Raw genomic sequence first — 23,022 nt, 5'->3', positions numbered from 1 at the left:
TATTCTTCCAGAAATACTTATACTCTTTTTGTAAATATCTATTCAATTATCCATTAAGAATTAATGTTGTCACCATGTATAATAATTTATAATTCCTTTATAAATGTGAAAATCTACTATCTCATATAAATCTCCTATCATCCCACCTCTTCATTCAATGATTCCATAATTATTTACTTTTCAAAATGAAAGAAACACATATATTATTATACCAGTTTCCTTCATTTATATAATCACCAATGAATAAGTTTTTCATTTTCTATTCAATTACAGAATTCAATTATTCTTTGAGAGATATATACATCCAAAGATATACCTTCTCGTAACTCCCTTACCATCTTGTACCACCCCATCTCTTCATTCAATGATTCCATAATTATTTACTTTTCAAAATGAAAGAAACACATATATTATTATACCAGTTTCCTTCATTTATATAATCACCAATGAATAAGTTTTTCATTCAATTATAGAATTCAATTATTCTTCCAGAAATACACACATCCAAAGATATACCTTCTTCTAAATATCCATTCAATTATCTTCTTATCATATCGTGAAAATCTCTTCATTCAATAATTATTTACTTTCCAAAACGAAAGAAACACGTATTACATCATTCTTCCTATAAATTCCATGCAACGCAACACACGCTCTAATTTCAGATACCCATTCAATTACCCTTTGCCTACTCGCCGCCTACACGCACACACACAGTCCCTACATACCGCGAAAACCTGCTATAAAACCTCCACCTCTAAAAAAAAAAAAAAAAAAAAAAGAACCTCATCCTCCAATTTTCCCAAACCCAAACTGCACCCCTCCCCAATTATCCCTTCCACCGCCGTCCATTGTCCCCGAAACCTGCTCCACCTCTGAAAAAAAAAAAAAAGAAAAAAAAAGAAAAAGAACAGAAGAAACACCTCCATCCTTTCACCTTTCGAAAAGCCAAACCGCGCGGATCAGAGCAAAACCGAAAAATCAACCATCGTCCAAACCGCCTCTCCCTCGAAAACCCTTCGAAGCAGCGCGCACGCGTTTTCGCAATCCACGGAGGAATAAACTGCATTCACAGAGGACGCAACAGAGCAGAGAGTCGGTTTATCCGTAAACAATGAGGCGGCGCTGCCGCGCGCAACCGTGTTCCGGCCTACGCTGTCACGAGTTATCTCTCTCACTTTTCGCCCCTCCCCCCACCGTGCCGCTCCATGCTACTCTATTCAATTACACCGGGGAGCCGGCACACGGGTTGCAGCAACTGCGCGAAAGCATTCAACGCGCGTAGAACGCGCTCGTCTGGCGTCGTCTTCGCGGTGCATTCAGCCGCTCTCTGGTCTAAACGACGACGCAGATACGCTCTCTCTCTCCCCCCCTCTCTGTGCACGCGTTTATACACGGCGAGGAGTTCTCCAAAAGGTTTTGTCCAAGAGATGGACTGATTTTTCTAATTGCGCGTCTCGGATGGGGCAGAAGTTCGTTTATGGGGACGAGATGGCGATGAGAGGTGTATGTAGATTGTATATACATATGGATATATTTGGAGTAAAAGGAAGAATGTAATTGGTTGGGATTTGATTATTTATATGATCTTTGTTGAAATCTTTTGGATGATGGAGAAGCAAAAAAATAAGATTTTAACCCCTTGCACTTGTATTTACATTTAAGAAGGTTTGTTGCCAATCAAGTAGCAAGTGTCTCCTAGAATGTAATTATATTATACATATATTTATTAATGTAAATGAATATAATAATTATTGATGTAAAATGTACATTGGAATCAGAATTTTAAATTTAAGAACAATAGAACAATCTGTATCTTTATACAATCATGTGTGGTAACATAGGAGGGTGTTGTTATAAATTAAATTGAATTTAGGCAATCAATTGGAAAATTATATTCAAATCAAAATGCTTAAGACTGACTTTGGAAAATTTCAGAACGAAACAGATGAAGTAGGAAGCGAAGGAATAAAAGATAGGGAACAATTAATTCAGAATGGGTTAATTACAGGTGGTTAATGAAAATTAAGAACTGATATAAGTATACCTCAACTAAATTTTATTTTAAATTAATATCGATTTTTCTAATTGCAGAAGATATAATAAAAGTTTGTTTTTAATGAAGAGTGAGTGAGACTATTCTGTCTTCGTCTCTAACCAAAATATCTTATAATTTAATAAATTAACCTCAATCGATACTTTTGTATTTATTTCAATCTCTCTAAAAGTGTCTCACAAATATATCGATATTTAATACACGAAAGAGAAAAGGTCAATCTATTGGCAAAAACTAAATGATAATCGATAGAGTCAGAAATTTTCACACTTCATTTCTTCATACTTCAAAATATAAGTAAATATACTTTATTTGTTCGACGTATTTAGTTGAGTTAAGTAGAGTTTTATCTTACTGTATTACTATTGCAATTATCTGTGATAATAATAAAAATTGTTTTATGTTTCTCTTAAATTATTGGGTGGAATCGGTAGAAATTCTTGACAATAAATTTCTTTTACAGAGATCGTAAAGATAAATCGTAAAAATTTTGATCTGACAGTTTAGACCATCTTTGGAAAAATATAATCGAACTTTCTAACAAATCTTTAAACGATATAAAAATATTGTTTTCAAAATAAAATGAAATTGTAATAATAAAAAAATCATCGAAATATTTTTCTAAAATCTAATTTATTTTTTTAATCTTTTATTTAATTCTTGACACGTGTCAATATTATACAAAAGAAATACGAATAATAGAATGTTTTAAATATAGAAATTCTTTCACTATTCATCATAAATTCCAAAATGATTAAATAAAATTTAAACGATTCTTTTTTTTTTTCTTCTTTATCATTCAATATTGAGAAATCTATTTTTCACTTTTATAATAGAGAAGCATTGAAAATTCACATAGTTGAATATATCTATCATTGTTTTTTATACGTTTCATCTCAATATGATAGAAACTCTAATAATAGATTTTAATAAAATATTTTACCAATGTTTTAAAATAGAAAAGAAAACTTAGAAAATAAAAATCATTTGCTAATTCATAAAATAAAAGTACATCAATCTGTATTTTCCAATAACGTAATGATCAAAAGTTTTATTATAAATTTTATTATACTTAACCTTAATATAAAATATTTCATATCATTTATAATAAATTTTTTCTCATTAATTCTGTTTCATAAGTCAGTACAAATTTATTATAAAATTTATCTAATTTAATATTTAAAAGCTTCTCACAATTTATTGCTCTCCAATTGTTGCAGCAAAGAAGCAACTATAGATAATCTGTGCTTTATTCATGAACAAGAATGTCTGACCACGCACGGTCCATTTTCCCTTATTCTCCTGTGACAGTTACGACATTGTCTTATAGCACCTTTTCTGTTCTTTCTCAAACTTTCACTGTCTAGATTTCTCCAGACATTTTCCGCTTCCTATCGCCATGTCCATTTACTCTCAAGAATTCTTTTCGTCCCTAGATAGCCTTGAAAGTACACTAGTTTTCTCAAATTTTCCTTTTACGATACATTCACCAATTTTATCTTTTGTTCTTTTGTCGAATATATATATATATATAACATGTAGATGTGTTGTTGTATTTGAACGACAGTTCATTATTATTCTAAACTTGCTAAATTTCTGAGGAATCATCTATTAATATTATTTTTAATTTTTATTATTATTTTTGGTATTTTATGAAGGTAGATTTTACATAAAGATTAGAAGGAAATTTATAGAAGAAAAATTTTAATAATAAAGTTTAATATACTATTTATCACATATGTATGAGGATTCTTTCCTATTGAATATTTCAAAAGAATGATAAATAATTTTATTGTTCTATGATTTTATTTATAAAACTATTTTATTTTGACACTATTTATTTTTAATTTTATTATTATACGATTTCATTAAACCCATTATAATAGTTCTGATTTCATTTCCATTTTAATGTTTCAGAATTCTGTGGTATTTTTTAATATTGCTATATTATATTCTTGCTTATTCTGTGATCCTAAAATTCTATAATTCTATTATTTTGTGGTTTTATTATTCTATGCTTTCACTGTTCTTATTATTCTTCACTTTTATTTTTACACTTGTACTTTTATAGGTCACTATTCCATAGATTTACTTTTCTTCAGTTCTATTTCTACATAATCTCATTGTTCTGTCTAATCTCATAGTTCAATTATTCTACTATTGCACGATCCTAAATTTGGATTATTTTATTTTTACACTGTTCTACAATTCTATTATTATAAAATTTTATTATTCTACAAATCCATTCCTATATAAATTCTACTTTTATAGATCAATCAAATACTCTATGAGCTTACTCTCCTTTTATTATTATTATAAAATTTCATTGTTCTTGAATAAGTAATTATTCTATAATTCTACTGTATTGCATGATTCCCCTAAATTGTGGCCCCATTACTTTATTTTCACAGTTTCATTATTACAACGTTCCACAACTGTATACACAAATCCTATAGCTTCTCACTATTCTTTGATCCTGCTATTTTATGGCTTCATAATTTTATAATACCCCATGGTGCTAATTTATATTCTCAAGAAACCTTTTCAACTCTGTTCAATTAATTCGATTAAAAAAAATCCACAGGAAAAATGTATCCACCTGCAACATCCTATCCTAACAATGACGATCAAACAGCAACGCAGTCAAAAAAGGAAGAGAGAGAGAGAGAGAGAGAGAGGGGGGAGAGAGAGAAAAATAATCTGAAAACTTTTTCCATATATCCATACTCGAACGATAAAAGTCGATCGAACAACAGTGTTTTCGACAAACAGAGAGATTCCATATTGTTTCGTGGATGGTGTTTCGCTTCCACCACGTGAAACACGGTGCTCGCACGATGTGAGCCACTCGCACTTGGGGCAAATTTAATTTTATCGGACAAGTCGCCCCCTCAGGAGGGAATTAAACGAATTAAACATTTTTCAACGCCTGGACAACAAGAACCGCGGGCTATGAACGTTGCGATAAAAAAATAAATAAATAAATAATAGGAGAAAACGAGAGAGGGGAAAAAGGAGGAAACGGGGATTTCATTTTCACCACCACCGCCACGGTGAAATGGTGAAAATAGTTGCTCGTGTTGTGCAAAATGCTCGAAATGATGAATCGGTTATTATTTAAACAGCGTTTAACGTGGTAATTTAATACTTGAGAGTGAGAAGGAGATCCGTGGGAAAAAATGGTTCGGAGGGGTGTTTAAGCGGCAGTTAAAGAAGATTAATTTTTTAAATAATTGATGAGATTTTAACTAAGGGTAACCTGGAAAGTTTTCTCGCTCGTTCAATTTTACGAATTGATTATCGTTTAATGGGATAATTTGGAATTTGAAGGTGAAGGTGAAAAAAGATTCAATATAGGTTTTGAAATGAATAATTTATTAATTTTTGAAGAAGTTAATAGGTGAAGAAGTTTTTGCGATTTCATTTATGGATTTATTATTTTTTGTGGGAGTTCAAAGTGAAAAAATACATTTACAACCTAAACTGATTTAATTTAATCTTTAATCTTTAATCTGACCAAAAGTTTCGTCGTTTGTATTTTCTTTCTTGGATATTTATTAATTATTTTTTATAAAATTATATAGAATTGATAAATTCTAACCAATGATTTCTAAATATAAAAAAATTTATGGAAATAAATTAAAGTGAAAATAAAAATAGAGAAAGAAATACATCGATAAATCTAATATTTTTTTATACTTTCGTGTGTTTTTATTTAAGATATTTTTCATAGAAAGATATGAAGAATGTTTAAAAAAAAATTAATAAACTAATTAAAATAAAAAAGGATTGTATCCTTTGCCACTTATCGAAACAATAATTTCAAATTTCTACACTTAACAATTCATTATATATCATGCTTACAACACGTGACAAGTATGCCTGTAAACACTTCTGTTTACACATCATAGGAGGATGGCAAAACTTAATGAGCAAATAGATCGAATGCTGCATGGATCATCGATGGCCGACTTTACAGAGTCTAATTAAACTGTGTATAATTATTGACTAATGTTTGTGAAATTATCGATGCATTTGATGTCAAAAACAAACGATTTCAAATCACTTGAGAACCAACTCTGCTATAAAAAGAAGTTTTTAACGGAGAAGAGGAATCAATTATCAATTTTCAAACACCAATCAAAAATCTTTTAATTACGAGAAGTTAATAAAAATGAAAAGTAAGTTTGTAAATCTATAAATGAGAAGAATACATTACCAGCAAAAAAGATCGAGGTTGTTTCAAGAACTTAGGAACTTGGTCAAAAGTTAGGTTAGAATCTCATAACTTCTTTCAACAAAAGATAGATCGATGCAAGTGAAATTGTTATCAATCTTTATAATACTAATTTTCAATCGATAACAAAATTAGCAGATGATTCTATGTACAATTAAAATTAGAAAAATAATTCCAAATTTTTCGCCAGTACAAAAAGAATCAGTCGTCATTCTTAATTTTAAAAAATTCTTAAGAAAATCTTATCATAATAGTTTTAAAAAATCATATTTCTAAAATTGTATTCTACAATTTTTACAAATTAAAACAATGAATTCATAACTATTTCTTTTCTATCATTTTTTGGAAAAACTTTATTCTACACGTTCTAATAAAGATAATCCATAAACGACATGATAAAAACACAAAATAATAAATACGATGCAACACGATTAATTTTATTACAAATTTTTTCAATCATGATGGTTTTATATACAATCTTTATTGCCATCTGGTGGTGAAGTTTGGAACCTGTTTTGAGTTTCCAAAAGTCTTCATTATCGAATAAAATTGTATGTATTTTCATTTTTTTTTTTTTTTTTTTTTTTTTGCTTTTACATGATCATACATCTAATAAAGTTTTATCCGTATACTCCCTCCTGGTTCGTTTATTAACTGGCCTCCTCTCACACAGATTTCTAGAGAAGTTTAATTATTCCACGTATAACAGATATGATACACATACATAAAATGGCAAAAAGTTTATTCAGGATGGGGTCAAAGCGAGGCGAGAAAAAGAGGGAAAGTGAGCCACGCGATTTGCAACAGGCTTAAATATTCATCCGGGATCAATCGAGGAGATTTGCAATTTTGGAGCGTTTGTACTGCACGAACGAGCTGGAAATAAACTGTTTGGCTACTTCATTTTACGTGAAACTTTCTTCCTTCTACCCTTTCCTACTCCTCCTCTCGATGTCCTTGCTTTCATTTTTTTTTTTTCTTTCTTTTTTCATTTGGTCGTGTAAAACGTCTCTGTCCTACGAGATTAAGATGCAAATAGAATTTTAGAGTAGTTAGAAAAGCGTTTGGAATGATATCCTCCTAGCGAAGAAAAGATATTAGTTTTCCTCGTTTAAGAGAAGGGTTTGAGAGTTGGAGGTTGGTGTCTGTTTCAATTTCAACAAATGTAATTATCCGGATTACTTTGTCCAGTGTAATTAGTCCTGCACATTGTAACAGTAATTCGGGCAAGATTACTATTCTGTTGTGAACAGGTTTGCTTTCAATTTATGATGACTCAATTTACAAAGCTCGTTTTAAACATAAGAGGAATTTAAAGATGAAAATAATTATTTTGTTGCGAGCAATTTTGTCTTAAACTTAATCAATTAATCGATTAAATATTAGTCAGTTAAATAATTAATCTTTATCCTGTTTGACGTATAAAATAGATTATAATAATAGTTTAATATGTTGCATCTTTTTTAAGAAATGTGTTTTCAATGTTAATAATTAATAAGAAAATATTTTTTCCTTATTTTTTTTTTTTTTGAAAGAAATTTATAAAAAGTAGAAAATTTGTGAAAAATTAATTTGGATGCCAAGATGATTATGTTATTATAAATAATTAAATTTAACAAAATTTATGACAATTTAATTTTTACAATACTATCTATCATAATAAAGAATCATATTTTATCGTACATGACTATATTGATAAATAATATAATTTCACTAAAATAAAAATACCAAACTCCGTATGTGAATATTAACAAAAAAGAGTAATGACAAAATTTATAAATTTCAATTATTCTTTATTTTTACATTCATCTCTATCATTTTCTCTTATTATTATTTTTCTATTCCTAAATTATTGATATTCAATTTTTAAATTTTTATCACTCTTTTGTTTGCAATTTCTCATTCCTATTATTTCTCAATTCTTTTTCAACATTTTTATTATTTTTCTATTTTCAATCATCCTTCTACTGTCTACATTATGAAACATCAACATTTATATTTTCCATTTCTTCTGTAAATTTTGTAAAATTCTTATCATCAAATTTTCAAATTTTCATCATTTCTTATCATCTCTGCTATTCAGTTTATTTCTAAACTCTTTACCATTCCTCTATTTTTACAACTCCTCACATTCTTATCATTCTCGTCATTCTCCTCTAATTAAATTACAAAATAGCGAATTCAACAGGAAATTCATCCAATTTGCGCTTCCCTCGTTCGTTCAAATTCATTTCAATATCTCGCTCTCGTCACCATTTAGACCGCCCTGCAACTAACGCTGCGTCCAGATAAGAAAAATGAAAAAATAATTCGAAAAATATAAAATAAAATGTTTTCGTTCGAAGCTTTCCCTCCAATATAAAAGAAACTTTAAAAATCGATTGTTCTTAAGGTTTAAACACGCACCATCGATAACTAGAAACACAAAAATAAAGAGAACCTATCACTGAAATCCTTATTTTCTTATAAAATCCAGATATTTCTTCGAAAAGTAATTTTTTCAAATGGAAAAAAAAAAAAATTCTATTTTCACAAATCCTTATCTTATCATCCATAATAAAAAAAAACAACCGATCTTTCGAAATTCGTTTCACCCTCGAAACAAAATGGCACAAAATGAAAATGACGTTGTTCCATTGATATTTTTTTCACGCAGAACCAACCCCTTATCCAATTGTACCACCAATTACAGGCCACTCCGTGCCTCTCTCCGGCCCTCGACCCTCCCCCGTCCGCTAAACGTTGTTTTGATTAATATTCATCCGGGGCGAAGAGGAGCCCAACAAACGGAAAATATGAATCTCGATAACTTGCAGCCTCGGGATCCCTTTATTGCTCGTCCTACTTTCCCCCCCTCCCGGAAACGGCGACGATCCGGTTACATCATAATTAAAGTCTCGCGGGTCTTCGAGACGACTAACGATATCCTTTTCTTCCTTTTTCCCTCCCTCGAGGATCGTCTTCTTGGGGCAAGATTACAAAGAAAATGGTGGAAACGCTTGCTCGAGAGGATGGTGTTTGTCGTGTAGAAAAAAAAAAAAAGAAAAAAGATTCGCTCATGAAAGTATTCGAAAATGAAATTTTCAAATGTTTCATTTCGATCGGAAAATTTGGATTCTGATGAAATGTATTGTATACGCGTAGTTGGTGGAGGAAAGTATTGCAAGAAGATTGAGTCGAATCGAATATTTTTTTGGAATATTTTATGCAATTATACAATTTTGAGTGGAAATATTTTTTACAGAAATGGAATATCTGAATATTTTGTAGTTTAAAATTTTGCCGTGTCTTGGATAATTAAAGTATTTAGTTTGAAAAAATGAAAAAATAGAACAAAGTGAAACATTTGATCATGTTATATTGCACGTATTTGCGAAGTTTTATTAGAAATATTTTATTATAAATTTTGTTCGAAAAATTAGAAAATAGAAATTATTTTTAACGAAACTTTGCAGGAATATAAAAAAATTACTAATTAATTTGCTAATTTTATTAATTGGCACATACAAAAATACGCAATTTCTAGAAAAATTTTCCTTCATCTTTCTGCTGTTTTCGATATTCCAAAAAATATATTTCAATTTCTATATCCTTTTAATATATTTATTAAAAAAGAAAAATCGATTACTTTTTTGAAAACCATCTCTCATAAATGTTATCAAATTGTGTCTCGATTAGGTGTAACACAAAATTTTCTTTGACGGATAAAAGAAAATATATAAAAAAGAATATTTTTTAAAATTTCTTTTTTATGAAACCTGTATTTATTGGAACTTTTTATTCGTGAAATAGATCCTATCAGATTCCAAACTGGTTCCCTTTCTATGGGTGTACTTTTCAACGCTATCGATTATCACAGAATGTAGGTAATAGAATTTCTCAAAAACAAATAAAATTAAAAATTACAAACAACGTGGAACAAGATTTGATCCCGTTACATTTATTTTCTGCCCATCGTTTCGATTAAAACAAAAAAAATCTCAAAAAATTATCCTTTAAAAATTGCAAAAATAAATCTTTTTTCTCGTAAAAGATAAAAATTTGAAACACAAAAGGATTGAGATATATATAAAGATGAATTGAAATTGATGATCATTAGAATTCTGATATTAATATAAATAATTTTACGTTTTTAATAAATATTCTATAATATCTTCTATGAGGTGCGTTTTACAAATATATTCCCATCTTGTATATCAGTTTCATAATTATCATAGAATATGAAAATGATTTAGAGTTTGGAATCTAAAAGATTAGTGCAAATATAGAATATTTAATATGGTATGGTCATATCGATAGATGGTAAATTATTTTTATTTATTTCTTCCTCCTTCTACATAAATTAAAGTTAGATTAAAATAAACAAATGTTGGATAATTTTTATTATAAATATAATTTTTCAAATTCATAATTTTTTATAAGATAATCACTTTACGAATCATTCATGTTAAAGTAATTTGTTCTACATTTTCATTTTTAAATAAATAAACAGATCCAACGAAATAATAAAATAACCTAATCTAACCTAACTTAATCTAATCATTTTACAAGTAATATACATTTCAAAAAAAAAAAAAACAATTTCAACGAGATAATAAAATAATCTAATCGTAACGAAATCTTGATTGAAATAACATCTTTCGTATGAAGTTAACCTAATCACTTCACGAACCGTCATAAATCATGTTCTCATGCTTAGACGAATAACCCCAACAAAATAACAAAATACAAAATCACTCAAATGTGGTGAAAATTCAAATCTCGTTAAATAACATCTTTCGTATTAACCTAACTTAACCTAACTTAATTTAATAATTTTACAAGCGATCTACGTTTCAAATAAACAGCTTCAACGAAATAATAAAATAATCTGTCCATAGAAATCTTGATTGAAATAATGCCTTTCATATTAATCTAACCTAAATCACTTTACAAGTCATCGTGATCTTAAATAAAATAATTGCAATAATAAAATAATCTAAACGATCCATACAAATGTAACAAAATTTTGATTGAATATCTTTCATAATCTAACCTAACTTAACGAAATAATATCTTTCACAACCTAACCTAAATCACTTTACAACTCATCGTGATCTACATCTTAAATAACTGCAATAATAAAATAATCTAAACGATCCACAAAAATGTAACAAAATTTTAATTGAATATCTTTCATAATCTAACCTAACTTAACGAAATAATAACTTTCATAACCTAACCTAATCTAATTTACAACAAGCCATCGTAATCTATATCTGAAACGAACGAACGAAATGATAAAATAACCGAGACATCCATCCATACAAATGTAACGAAATCTCGTTCCATTTCGAGTATTGGTTAAAAAATTCTTCCAGATTCAGGAGCGCTCGGAAATCGCAGACGTGCGATCGACATCATTTGTCTCGCGCGAGATACGAATCACTGCTGGTCTGCTTCGACGCGTGAAAACGTACGCTTTTTCGAAGACGAAGAGGCGCAGAGCTCGGTCGATAACGTGTGCAAAGAAAAAAAGAAAAAAAAAAAAAAGAAGAAGAAAAATAATGAAAATCGTGGCGTTTTTTCGATAAACGAATAAACGAGCAGTTCGGTCGAACGCGCGGATGGGATAGGATTTCACGGAATAGTGCAGAATTTCCCTCTTCTAATTTTTTATTTTATAGCTCGTGGTTGCACAAAGAAAGGCAGAGAAAAAGAAACCTCGAAAAAACTGTATTTAAATCTTCGAATGCTTCGTGCTATGCAATCACAGAATTCGTTTTGCACTCTTGAGATTCTTCGATACACTGTATACAATATATATATATATATATATACTTTTTTAAACACCAATTCATTATTGTATCATCTTCAAAAAATTATTAAGATTATTTCGAACACACGTAAAGATGGAGATTTTCTGGAGTATACCATATAAAAAGATAAAAATGAAAATAAATTGAATTAAAGAGATAATTTAAAACAAAATATACAGAAATATAGATATCTTAATATAACACGATTGGATGTTGTAAATATATTTGTTAAATATTAGAAGAGAAAAATTTACTCATAAAATCCTTATCGCTCTAAGAGATAGAAATATTCGTTTATCATTATTTCAAAAATCTTTCAAGTTGTGCACTGCAATAAGACGACCAGGATCGACCAGGGAGCGAAAGATAGCGAATGTTCGAATAACGGTGCTGCAAGATCAAGATTGCCGAACGAAAAGAGAGCGAACAAGATGCTCTAGCGAGGAGTAAGAGCGAAAAACAAAACAGAAAAATAAAAAATAAAAACGAAAGGAATCAGAGGCCTAAGAGAGAAACGGTGAAAAGGGCGCCGGTCGGAGGGAGGGGAGGGGGGTGAATTAAACAGAGGTAAGAAAAAAGAGAGGTCCGGCCGAGAAGAGAAGGGAACCGGTCGGCTACAATTAGGAGGAGAAAGAGCGAGGCTTGAAACCGACCAAAAATGAAGAAGAACGCAGCGAGATTACCACAGAGAAGAGAAAGAGGGTGGAAAAACGAGAGGAGACGAAGAGAAGAGAGGAAGATAGAGCCAAGGGGCCGGTGGAGAGCATCAGAAAAGGAAGAAGGATAGAGAGAGAGAGAGAGAGAGAGAGAGAGAGAGTCGTGGAATCAGACTATAATAGAGACTGAAAAAGAAAGAACAAGCAGGGGGGGGGGAAGGTGGAAAAAGGGAAGAAGCAGCAGACCGAGAGGGTGAGAAGAAGAACGAGCGGAAAGAGGGAAAGAGAAGGACGTGACGCGTGGCATCACGTGGTGTATTGATCGTCGCGCAGCATCCACGAGAGCCATTCCGGCTGCCTACCTACCCCAAGCACTACCCCTTTCCCTCATCCGCCCCACCTACTTTCCTCCAGACCACCATTCTCCTCTCCACCGCCCCCTCCTTCTTCTATCCATCCACCTCCACCTTCCTTCCCCTCGTCGCCCTTGCAACAAACCGAACCTCCCCCTCCTTGCACCCCTTGCCTGGCCACCAGCCCCCGGCGAAACCCCCGTCAGACATCCATCGTCGTGTATCCAGCGAGTTAATTATTAAATGCATCGTCGTGCCTGCCAGGGCCCTGCAATACGTCCCTTCCATCCACCATTTCTCTCCGCCAACCCTTCTCGCGCGATACCGTCCCCCTCCTTTCTCTAGCGTGTGTCTCTTTCACCAGAGCCGATTCACGTGCAGCCGCTTCGTCTTCCGGGCTCCGTCGGTGTAAACGTCGGTGGAAAGGAACGGTCGATAAGGAAGTTTCGGTTATTGAGCCGCGCTCACGATCGATTTATAGAGAGTATTTGGAGAGAAAGAGAGAGAGAGAGAGAGAGAGAGATGCGGATGGTTTGTGCATCATGATTTCAGGGTTGAACGGTGTTTGGATCTCGATACATTCGGGTTGGAAATTAAGAAACGAGAAAATTCAGTTACTTGTCGTCGAATAATTGTAACAATGAATAAGTGAGGTTATGGGAAGGAGATATATACGTATATCAATTGTGGTATAGTAAGTGTGAATAAATGTTCAATTTACTTGAAGTTTATTCGAAATGTTTAATTAATTTATATGAGATATGATGTATTTTGAGTTTAGATTTTTGGAAGATTTGGGTTGGATTTATATAGGATATAGATTTGTAAGAATTTTTTGAATAAATCAAATATTAAATATATTTATCTAAGTAATAATTCATAGGTATATATTTAAAATGTGTTAGAATTAAATTGTATACCTTTTGAAAATTACTACAATTGTCAATGGAAATAAATTTTTACACTTTAAATTTTTAAATTGAATAAATATTTATTCAATTATTTTATTATTTTAAAAATCATCATATATCATATTTTGTTTGTTTCTTTTTTTTCCTTGTAGAACATGATTACTATTGATGATTATGTATAAGAAGAAATAGATATACAAACTGTATGCAAATGCATGCAGAATTCTGAGCACTGTGCGCTATTTTAACTAGATATTTTTATGCAAGATCAATTTTTACAGAAAATAGATAGCCCACCGATGCAGATAACAAAGAATGATCCGGACAAAGACCTAAAAAAAAAAAAAAAAAAAAAAAAAAAAAACAGATTGAAATAGCCAATGAATATAAATACAGTGGAATAGCGATTTTTATTTTAAAAAAAAAAAAAAAAAGAACACTTGTAAATTTTGAAATTCAAATGTTACTAGGTGTTTCTTCCTTTATCTCTCTTAAAACAAATTTTATCGAGATTTTTATGTATTTAATCCATAGAAAGATAAAAATTAAATATAGAAATCGAACAATATTTACATCAGTTTTTTTCTTTATTCAAATATATTAATTAACTAACTTTGAACGATGGATCTTTGGATGTTTACACATAATTTATGAAACAATCGTAGCAAATAAACGTAAAATTGTATAAATAATATTGAATCCATTGAGTGATTCCAATCTACAACTAAATAACATTTTTTAAACAGAGAGAAAATTGTAAAATTAATTATAAATTATCAATTGAAAGTCATTTCTCAAATCGAATCTTCAATTTACGAATTACAAATTAAATCTAAAAGTCAAAACTATTTACAAACGTTTAATTCCTGTAATTTAACGTACGAACTAATCACAAAATTATACCCAAAATCTAAATTTAATTTCGCATATCGATTTATAAATTCGCAATAGAAATCAAATTAAAAGTAAAAACAATCAAACCGGATAATTTTCCATCGAAACGAAAACACCCGATTAATTTATTATCTCCTACAAATAAAATATACCGGATTATTCAAATTTCGTGTCAAGAAGAAAATCTCTCGGATTAGAGGATTCGTTAAATTAGAAATATTGAAAGAGAGTCCAATGTCCAAAGTAGCTTAAGAATTAAAAAAAGAAAGAAAAAAAAAAATAAATCAGGTGTAGGATGTTGGTGGAAGGGATTGCCAAAGAGGTTGAGGATTTGCCGCGTAATTTCCTGCTGAATAATTGATTGCCAATGCTAAAACCCGATTGAAATTGTCGCCAAGAATATTGGTTAATTGGTATCTGGGGGCAAACAATCGCGTGTAAATACAAACAGTGATCGTTTTCGCTGAATTCGCAAATAGGGAAACGAATCGTGACAATGGTGATCGATGAAAATGTTAAATCGCCCCCCACGTTTGCGAGTGGATGATTTAATCGTTTATCTATCCACGATTTCGTACACGGTTTGCAATCCAAATTCACCCTTTTGCAAATCAAATCCATCCTCCCCTCCCCTCCCTCCTCGAATGGATACTGCTCTTTGTTTGCGTACAATAAAACTCAACAACAACAATTCGATTGTGTTACTTTGAACAGTAGTAGTAGTATCTAAACTGAAAGTTATATCGACCAGTTGTATATGGAATTTATCTCGCAATTTATGGGGATACGCGAATATTTCCATCATCGCGATTGTTATTAATAATTTAATGAATTTTTGAAACGAGACTGTAAATAGTTTAATATTAATCCAGCTTGTAATTTATTCTTAAAGCGCGAATTATATATTAATTCGTGATTGTGGAGGATGATTCAATCTTACCACGATTGCAAATCAAATCCAAATAGATGCTGCTCTTTGTGCACAACAATTGGAACAATTATATCGACAGTTCCAAATTGATCCACTTCCATACCTTGATCTTTGATAAAAGAATATATATATATATAAACTATACGTATTATTCGTAATTGTTACATTAATTGACAAATATTTTAATGAATATTTAAACTGTAAACGATTTAACTGTCAAATAATTTAACATTGTGAATACGAACATAAATTGATGCGATCAATTTCGATATATCAAATGATAAATTGCTTTAAATTATCGTACAAATTTTTATTCAATTTATCATGTTTCTCATGTTTTAATTGCATCGTATTTATATATTTCGAGAAATTACACGCATATTACTATTTATTTAAGATATAACTATTGTATGTGATTACAATTATATATATAAATATTTGTACAAACAGGACGATTGGATTAATAATAGAATCTTTGTCTCAAAAAATGACACAACATTCCATCTTCGTGTTCTCGCAATTCGCTCCAAAATACACTCCATTTCCAAAAAAAAAAAAAAAAAGAAGAAGGAAAAGGAAAAGAAAGAGAGAAGAAGAAAAGGAAAGAAAAAGCTTAGTCAAAGTTTACGTGGAATAGTTTCGTATAAAGAGAAAGAAATGGAACTGCGTGCAAACAAGCAGCTCCTTTGAAACCGAGTTCACAATACGGTCGAGCGACAAGCTAACAACACGTCGACTAGTTCTCGCGCCTTCCCAACAGCTCCACCTTTGTTCGCAAAGTGTTAATACGCCCTAACGCAACGCGATTAATTCAATTCTGTATTATATCGAAATTCTGATACAAATCATCAAAAACAGTGATCAAATCATCAAAAATAAAACCAATGAAATTCTCGATAAATCGATCGATTGATATATTTATATCGAATAAAAATTAGTAAGAGGAAATATTTACAAGGAGACGAGTTATTTTTGATAGCAAAGGGGTTTTAAAATAGGGTTTTTATAAAATTGTTACGTAGTATTTATTATTATTTTGGTGAAACATTTATTACTAGAATAAATATGAATATTGGTTAATCATTAATTTAATGCGAACTCAAATCTTATCGATAGTCTTTTGATATATCGAATAATATAAAATATCGAAATCCTACAGCTGATGCAAATCATCAATAACAGTGGGACGAAACGATTCGTGTGAGGATTGTTCAAGTTCATTATTTTTTCTTTTTTACTCGAATTTTTATAGGTAAAAACGATTGGTCGAAATAAAAATGAACGAGGTTTATTGCAGTCTGCTTCATCCACTTCTGTTCCATTTGTCATCGTACAATTAACGATATTTTCAAATACATGGAAAATTCAATTATGTAAGGAAAATTTGTCCAATTGTATTTTCATCTATTCTCGATTATCTATTACGAATATTTTAATGTGTGTTTTCGCGTAAACGGCATCAATAATGCCACGTGAAATAGATGTCAGAAACAGGTCACCGTTGTTGCGTGTACACACGCATGTTTGCCCGACCAATCAAATTGTCTCGACGCAGTCGGTTTGCCAAGAACGTTGTTCGCCTGAGTCGGTGAATTTGCCAAAATGTGGTGTTGATCGAAAAAGATTTCCACCGAAGGAGGCCTCGTTCAGAACGTATTTAACATTGCAACTGTCACGTTTGAATGTGCGACCAAATCTGGTGCGTGTAAACAGGTCGCCGAAATTAGAATGGTTCTCCTATTTCAATCTCCTTGTATTGAATTGTATTAAATTATATAGAATAGAAAAGAAAGGAATGAAAATATTGATATAAAAATCGTCAAATTACATATATATTCAAGAGTTTCTTTCATTTCAATCAATTTGTATTATTATTAATTGTAAATTGTTAATTCCATGATAGTTTGTTTTTAAAAGGGAGAGGTGTAAAATATAGTAAATTAACAGTCTATTAAAGAAGGTTGGAGGATAATTTTAATATGACAAATAATGATTAAATGGGATAAATAAGCTGATTGCCAATTGGCAATATGTATAAATAATTGTTAAGATGAGATAGATTCAGAAAACATTCACGTAAGTAACTGATACAAGTTATATACATCATAATTAGAAATGATTTAGAAATAAATCAGAAGAATAAAAAGAATTTGATTAACTTGATTATGAATAATCATTTTTCAATTAATTTTTCAGAAACATACAATAAACTATTATATTAGAGTTGATCAGTTTGGCTTTTGTCGTAGCTTCAAAGAATATTTGATACGTTGCAACTTGATATCCTTTAGAACGTTGCACCTTCTGCACCTTTCATTAAAGTCAAGGTATAAAAGTAAATTAAAATATCAACGAGATCTTGATGAGATAGATTTTAAATAATAATTGCTTAATTGCGATTTATAATAAATCACAAGCCAATTGATGGTTTACAACCTAAATAGTCGTCACAGGATCACGGACCCCTTGATAACTGAAGGGTTAGCAAGGTGATGATGTAGGTCAACAGAGGGACTAAGCCCAAGGGAAGACAAACCCCATTTCCTCGAATTACTCATGTGTTGTAATATGGATTTATAACGTGTCTATAATAAATGTATAAAGTTTCAATGTTAACAGTGTGTTGCAAAAGTACATTTTAACATTTAAAACTTGTGTAAAAATTAAAAAATAAAAATTTGCAGATATTGTCGAATGTTTGTATGACACAAGATCAATGTCAAAGAATAATTCTATCCAAATAAAATGTGAACATTTGATGTATTAGATTATTCAATAATTAATGTATTATCCGATTTTAAAAATTTAAAAATTGAAAAACAAAAGTTAGAATTAGAATTTAAAAAGAATCTTTTTTAATACAAGTTCTATTAATCCAAATAAGATTATTATAAATAATAATTAGCAGAAGATTTTAAGTAGGTACAATTAGAAAAAGTAGTTTCAAATTTTTTAACATACTATATATATATAATTTTTTATTTTAATATAAAAGTAATACTACTAATATATAATGTAAAAAGTTGTTCCAATTTTTTAATTATATCAATTTAATATAAGAACACAGATTAAGTTAAAAGAGAAAAGGAAAGATAACTATTCAACCCTGTAATATTTATTTTTATTTAATAATATACAATATTACAATTAAAAAAATAATTGTAAATTTTCAATCATACTACTGGTACGATACAAACAAAGCAACAAACGAATAAAATTTAAAAATCACATCTATAGAAAAATTGTATTGATTATAAGAGTCAAATAATTATCAATTCAATACCAATTTGACTTTTACATATTTTACAATTCTTCCAGTAATCAATGTCAAACTTCAAACAATAATCATCCAAGAATTTTATATTCAAATTTTACATTTTTTTTTATAATATATAACTCAATTCAATAATCACTCAAAAATCCTATATTCAAATTCTATATTTCTTTTAGAACTCTTTCGGTCATCGATGTCACATAAAAATTTCTTCTTCTTCCACGATCTCAAGCTTCCCAACGTATAACTCGCTCGTCCAAAAAATCCGAAATTTTACATTTTTCACCTATAATTCTCTATTAAATTTCACTCGCCTTCTAAACAAGAGGATAATACCGGAACAGTGTCTGGAAAGTGATGGTAAAAAGCAAGACTGGTGGCAGTTTAAAGTATCGTCCCCAGCGACACGGTCGTCAAAAGAAGGGAAGGCTTAGGCTCGCGCCTCTTGTTGACCGAGTGTCTTCAAGACGGCTGCCGCTGGAAAGCCTTTTCACTCCTCCAATGCCTCCCCCCCTCTCCTTATCGCCTCCTTTCACCTTGATTTCTTACGTTCCCGTAAATTCTCCAGCAACGCCCCCGCAATATTTATCGCCCCTCTTACCACGCTCCCCTCTTGGTTTGCGATCGTCATTGCGGGCAGAGACTTTAAGGTATCCTAATGGTTTCTCGAAACTGCCAACTATGGTTTCGTCAAGACGATTCTCCTCGATACATCGATCAAAATTGTCTTACTTACGAAATATTTTTAAATGTTTACCACTTACGAAAAATATCAGACGTATAATGGTAAATCACATTGGAAGAATTTTTATTTAAGCTCAATTTCTTTAATTATTTTTCTTTTCTTCGTAAGTTTAATAACAAATGCCTGTATGCTTTAATTTACTTGCCTAATTAAATACATTTCTTCTCACTTTTTATCGAACAGTAAATAAAATACTCCTCTTCTTTTAAGCCTAGTTCCAACACTAGCTTCGATTCACTCGCCAAACGTTAAATATTACGCTCGCCTAACCTATCGAAAAGTTGGAAGCAATAATTTCGAAAAGAAATCATTCCTCCACCCCTCACTTTCTCAAGTGGCAAGAAATTAAGAAGAGAGGGGAGGGGAGAGAGAGAGAGATGGAAACGTGGAGAAGAAGCGGAGAGAAAAGTCGAGCGGGAAAAGGAGGTGACAACAACAAAGTGGAAGCGGCAAAAACTGGAGGAAGAAGAAGAGAGGGAAGCACGAAGAAAGAGAGAAGAAGTATACTCACGAGCGGAAGCCCTCTGCCAGGCTGGGCTTGAAGACACTCGGTCAACAAGCGGCACAAGCCTCTGCTCGCTTTCCCCCGGCGCGTACGCGAGCGTGGAAGGTCGTTACACCTAGCCAGATAGGTTGCTCTGTCACTTTTTCACTCCGCGACGCGGCACTGTCACACTGTCGTCGGCGGGCTTCTCTTTGCTAGCTTTGCTGGCCTTTGGGCAAATAGAGTGGAACCTCCAGTGTATCTCGGGTGCGATTTATCGGCAAAATTCTTCGAGGGAACTGCGTTTTGACTCGGATTTGGGCGGAAATTTTGGAAATAAATAGGAAAAGTATTCGTTTGAAAATTTTTGGACGGAAATCTTTCGAAGTGAAAGATGCTTGTTTGGGAATTTTTAGAAGTTTTGTTTAAAAACTTTCAGAGGGAATTATTTGCCAGGAAATATTTCGAAAATCTTTCGAAAAATCTGTTTATCTAAAAGATTTTGAAAAATCCTTCGAAACGAGTAAAAAGAAATCACTTTCGAGTTAAAATTCTCGAAAATTTTACGGAATTCCCGCAGATACGATTTTACTCGAATTCGAAAACTTGTTTCGAAAGCGGAGCCTCCACGATATTCTCTCGAACTCGAAAAACTTTCGAAAACTTCTACTTTAAAACTCTTCGAGACGATTTTAGATCGATTTATCTCGCTCGTTCGAGAGGTTAGACGCGACTGGGTGCAAAGTGGAATCATGAACGAGCGAGAGGACAGCGAATCAGCGTGGCCTTAACGCTAGAGAAGAGGGCACAGATGCGACAGAGGAAAAATAAAGATGGAGAGGCTAAGTTTAGAGGATCGTGAGAGAGGACGAAGTGGCGAAGGAGTACGAGGCATCGAGAACACAATGCACCTTGCCCTCTTCCTCTTGGACGGAGGGGAGAGGCGCAGGAAGAGAGAATGATTTTAGATTCAGTGCCAGAAAAATCGTTGGCCAATCGCGAGGGGCGAATCGAGATCGCCATCTCTCGGCCAACTGGGGCCATCGAGGGATTTTAATAGATCCTTTCTTGGGTTCAGAGATCGAGAGACCGATCATCGCATCGATGGTGATCGTGGACTCGAATTTTATCCAGAGATCGCTGGAAATGTGACTTTTTTTAAATCGAAAGAAGACTTGCAAAATTAACGAATTTCTGAATTAACTTCTAAAACTTTTCAAAATTAATGAAAATTTAATGGTAGTTAAGTTGAATCTGAAAATGCTCGCAGCAATTCTTGGAATTTTTCAAAATTTATTTTTTAAGTATGATTTTTAAATTTAAGATAATCGAGATAACTCGAATTTTAAGAAATCTAGAATATTTATAAAAATATGGAGAAGTTAATTTTTTTCAATAAATTTTAGTAGTTAATTTTAAAGTATGATTTTTAAATTTAAGAAAGTTGAATTTGAAAATGCTCGCAACAATACGCGGAGAACAAAAATTTTAGAAAATTTTGATTTCTGGAATTTTTCAAAATTTATATTTAAAGTATGACTTTTCTCGAATTTTAGGAAATCTAGAATGCTTGTAAAAATATATAGAGGTTAATTTTCAATAAATTTTGATTTCTGAAATTTTTTAAATTTAATAACCATAGTTTTTTTTTTTTTGCAATGAATTTTATTTTAGAACTACTAAATTTGTAAAATCAAATAAACATCTGTCAAAAATATTGAAATTGAAATTCCAATTTCCTATTTTTCAAAACAATAATTAAATCCTATGTAATGAAATTAAAATTGACTTGAATTCATAGCTACATCGATATATCAATTTCATGTCTATTTCCAATTCTAAATCAGCGTTCTATTATCATCAATGTAATTAAATAAATCGAAATGAAGAATACAGAAGAAAATTTTCTCGTTTCAAAAAACATTGGAATCGAGCAAAAATGGTTACACGAATGTGTAAATTTGATTTTCCCTAAAAATTAATCTAAAAATGAATTTTATCTTTCATTTACAAGTGTATAACTTCTTCACAATTCCTCTAATAATTCATCATCAATGATATATAATTTTAAATACACGTGTATAAATTCTCTAACAATTCATCCATCGTTTCCAAACGTAACAAAAAGATATAACCTGATCACCCCATCACAAACTTCTCTAACTGCTTTGACTAATGGCGCTCTCATTTCCCGAGCAACGCGATCATTTATCGTCATTATCTCGTTTATCGTATCCTTTTACTTGTCCTTTCTTTAATGGCAACTTTTATTCCAACTTTCTGAAACACTCGTACTTCTTCCTCATAATTCTCGTCAACTCGTTCTGAATCGACCTGAAGATCAATTATAGGATGAGGTAGATCAAGAAATCAACTTTGTTAAGTCATTTATATGATCCACGATTATTCATCTTCAAACTTGTTGTCCCAAAAATTTCGAGAAATTTCCTTATGACACACTTATTCGAATCTTTATCTTTAGAACACAGTTAAATCATCAAAAAGGAAACTAATGGAGATAATTCGGAATGTTTTAAAAAAAAAATTTTGTTTCTCCTCTTCTTCTCCAATTACTGCAACACATCATAAACATCATACAAATGCATACCTACTTTTGGTTACTCAAATATTATATAAAATTATTATTTGACTTATCCCAAATACATTTTTCAAATTGCAATCA

General features: G+C 31.2%; 1 protein-coding gene across 2 annotated transcripts in view; it reads right to left on the bottom strand.

Annotated features, from left to right (window-relative positions):
• The window catches only part of mub (poly(rC)-binding protein mub), a 373,736-nt gene extending 352,493 nt beyond the window's left edge, over positions 1-21,243 (bottom strand). For both annotated transcript variants that reach the window (XM_086910401.1, XM_086910357.1), the window contains exon 1: positions 20,367-21,243. The gene's annotated coding sequence lies outside the window, so the exon portion shown is untranslated. The remainder of the gene's footprint in view (positions 1-20,366) is intronic.
• Between the last annotated feature and the right edge of the window lie 1,779 nt (positions 21,244-23,022).

This window comes from Apis florea, unplaced genomic scaffold (assembly GCF_048593485.1).
Source record: "Apis florea isolate Af1SG1 unplaced genomic scaffold, ASM4859348v1 contig_1789_pilon, whole genome shotgun sequence".
NCBI classification, from domain to species: domain Eukaryota; kingdom Metazoa; phylum Arthropoda; class Insecta; order Hymenoptera; family Apidae; genus Apis; species Apis florea.
This window is presented reverse-complemented; position numbering and strand designations above follow the sequence as displayed.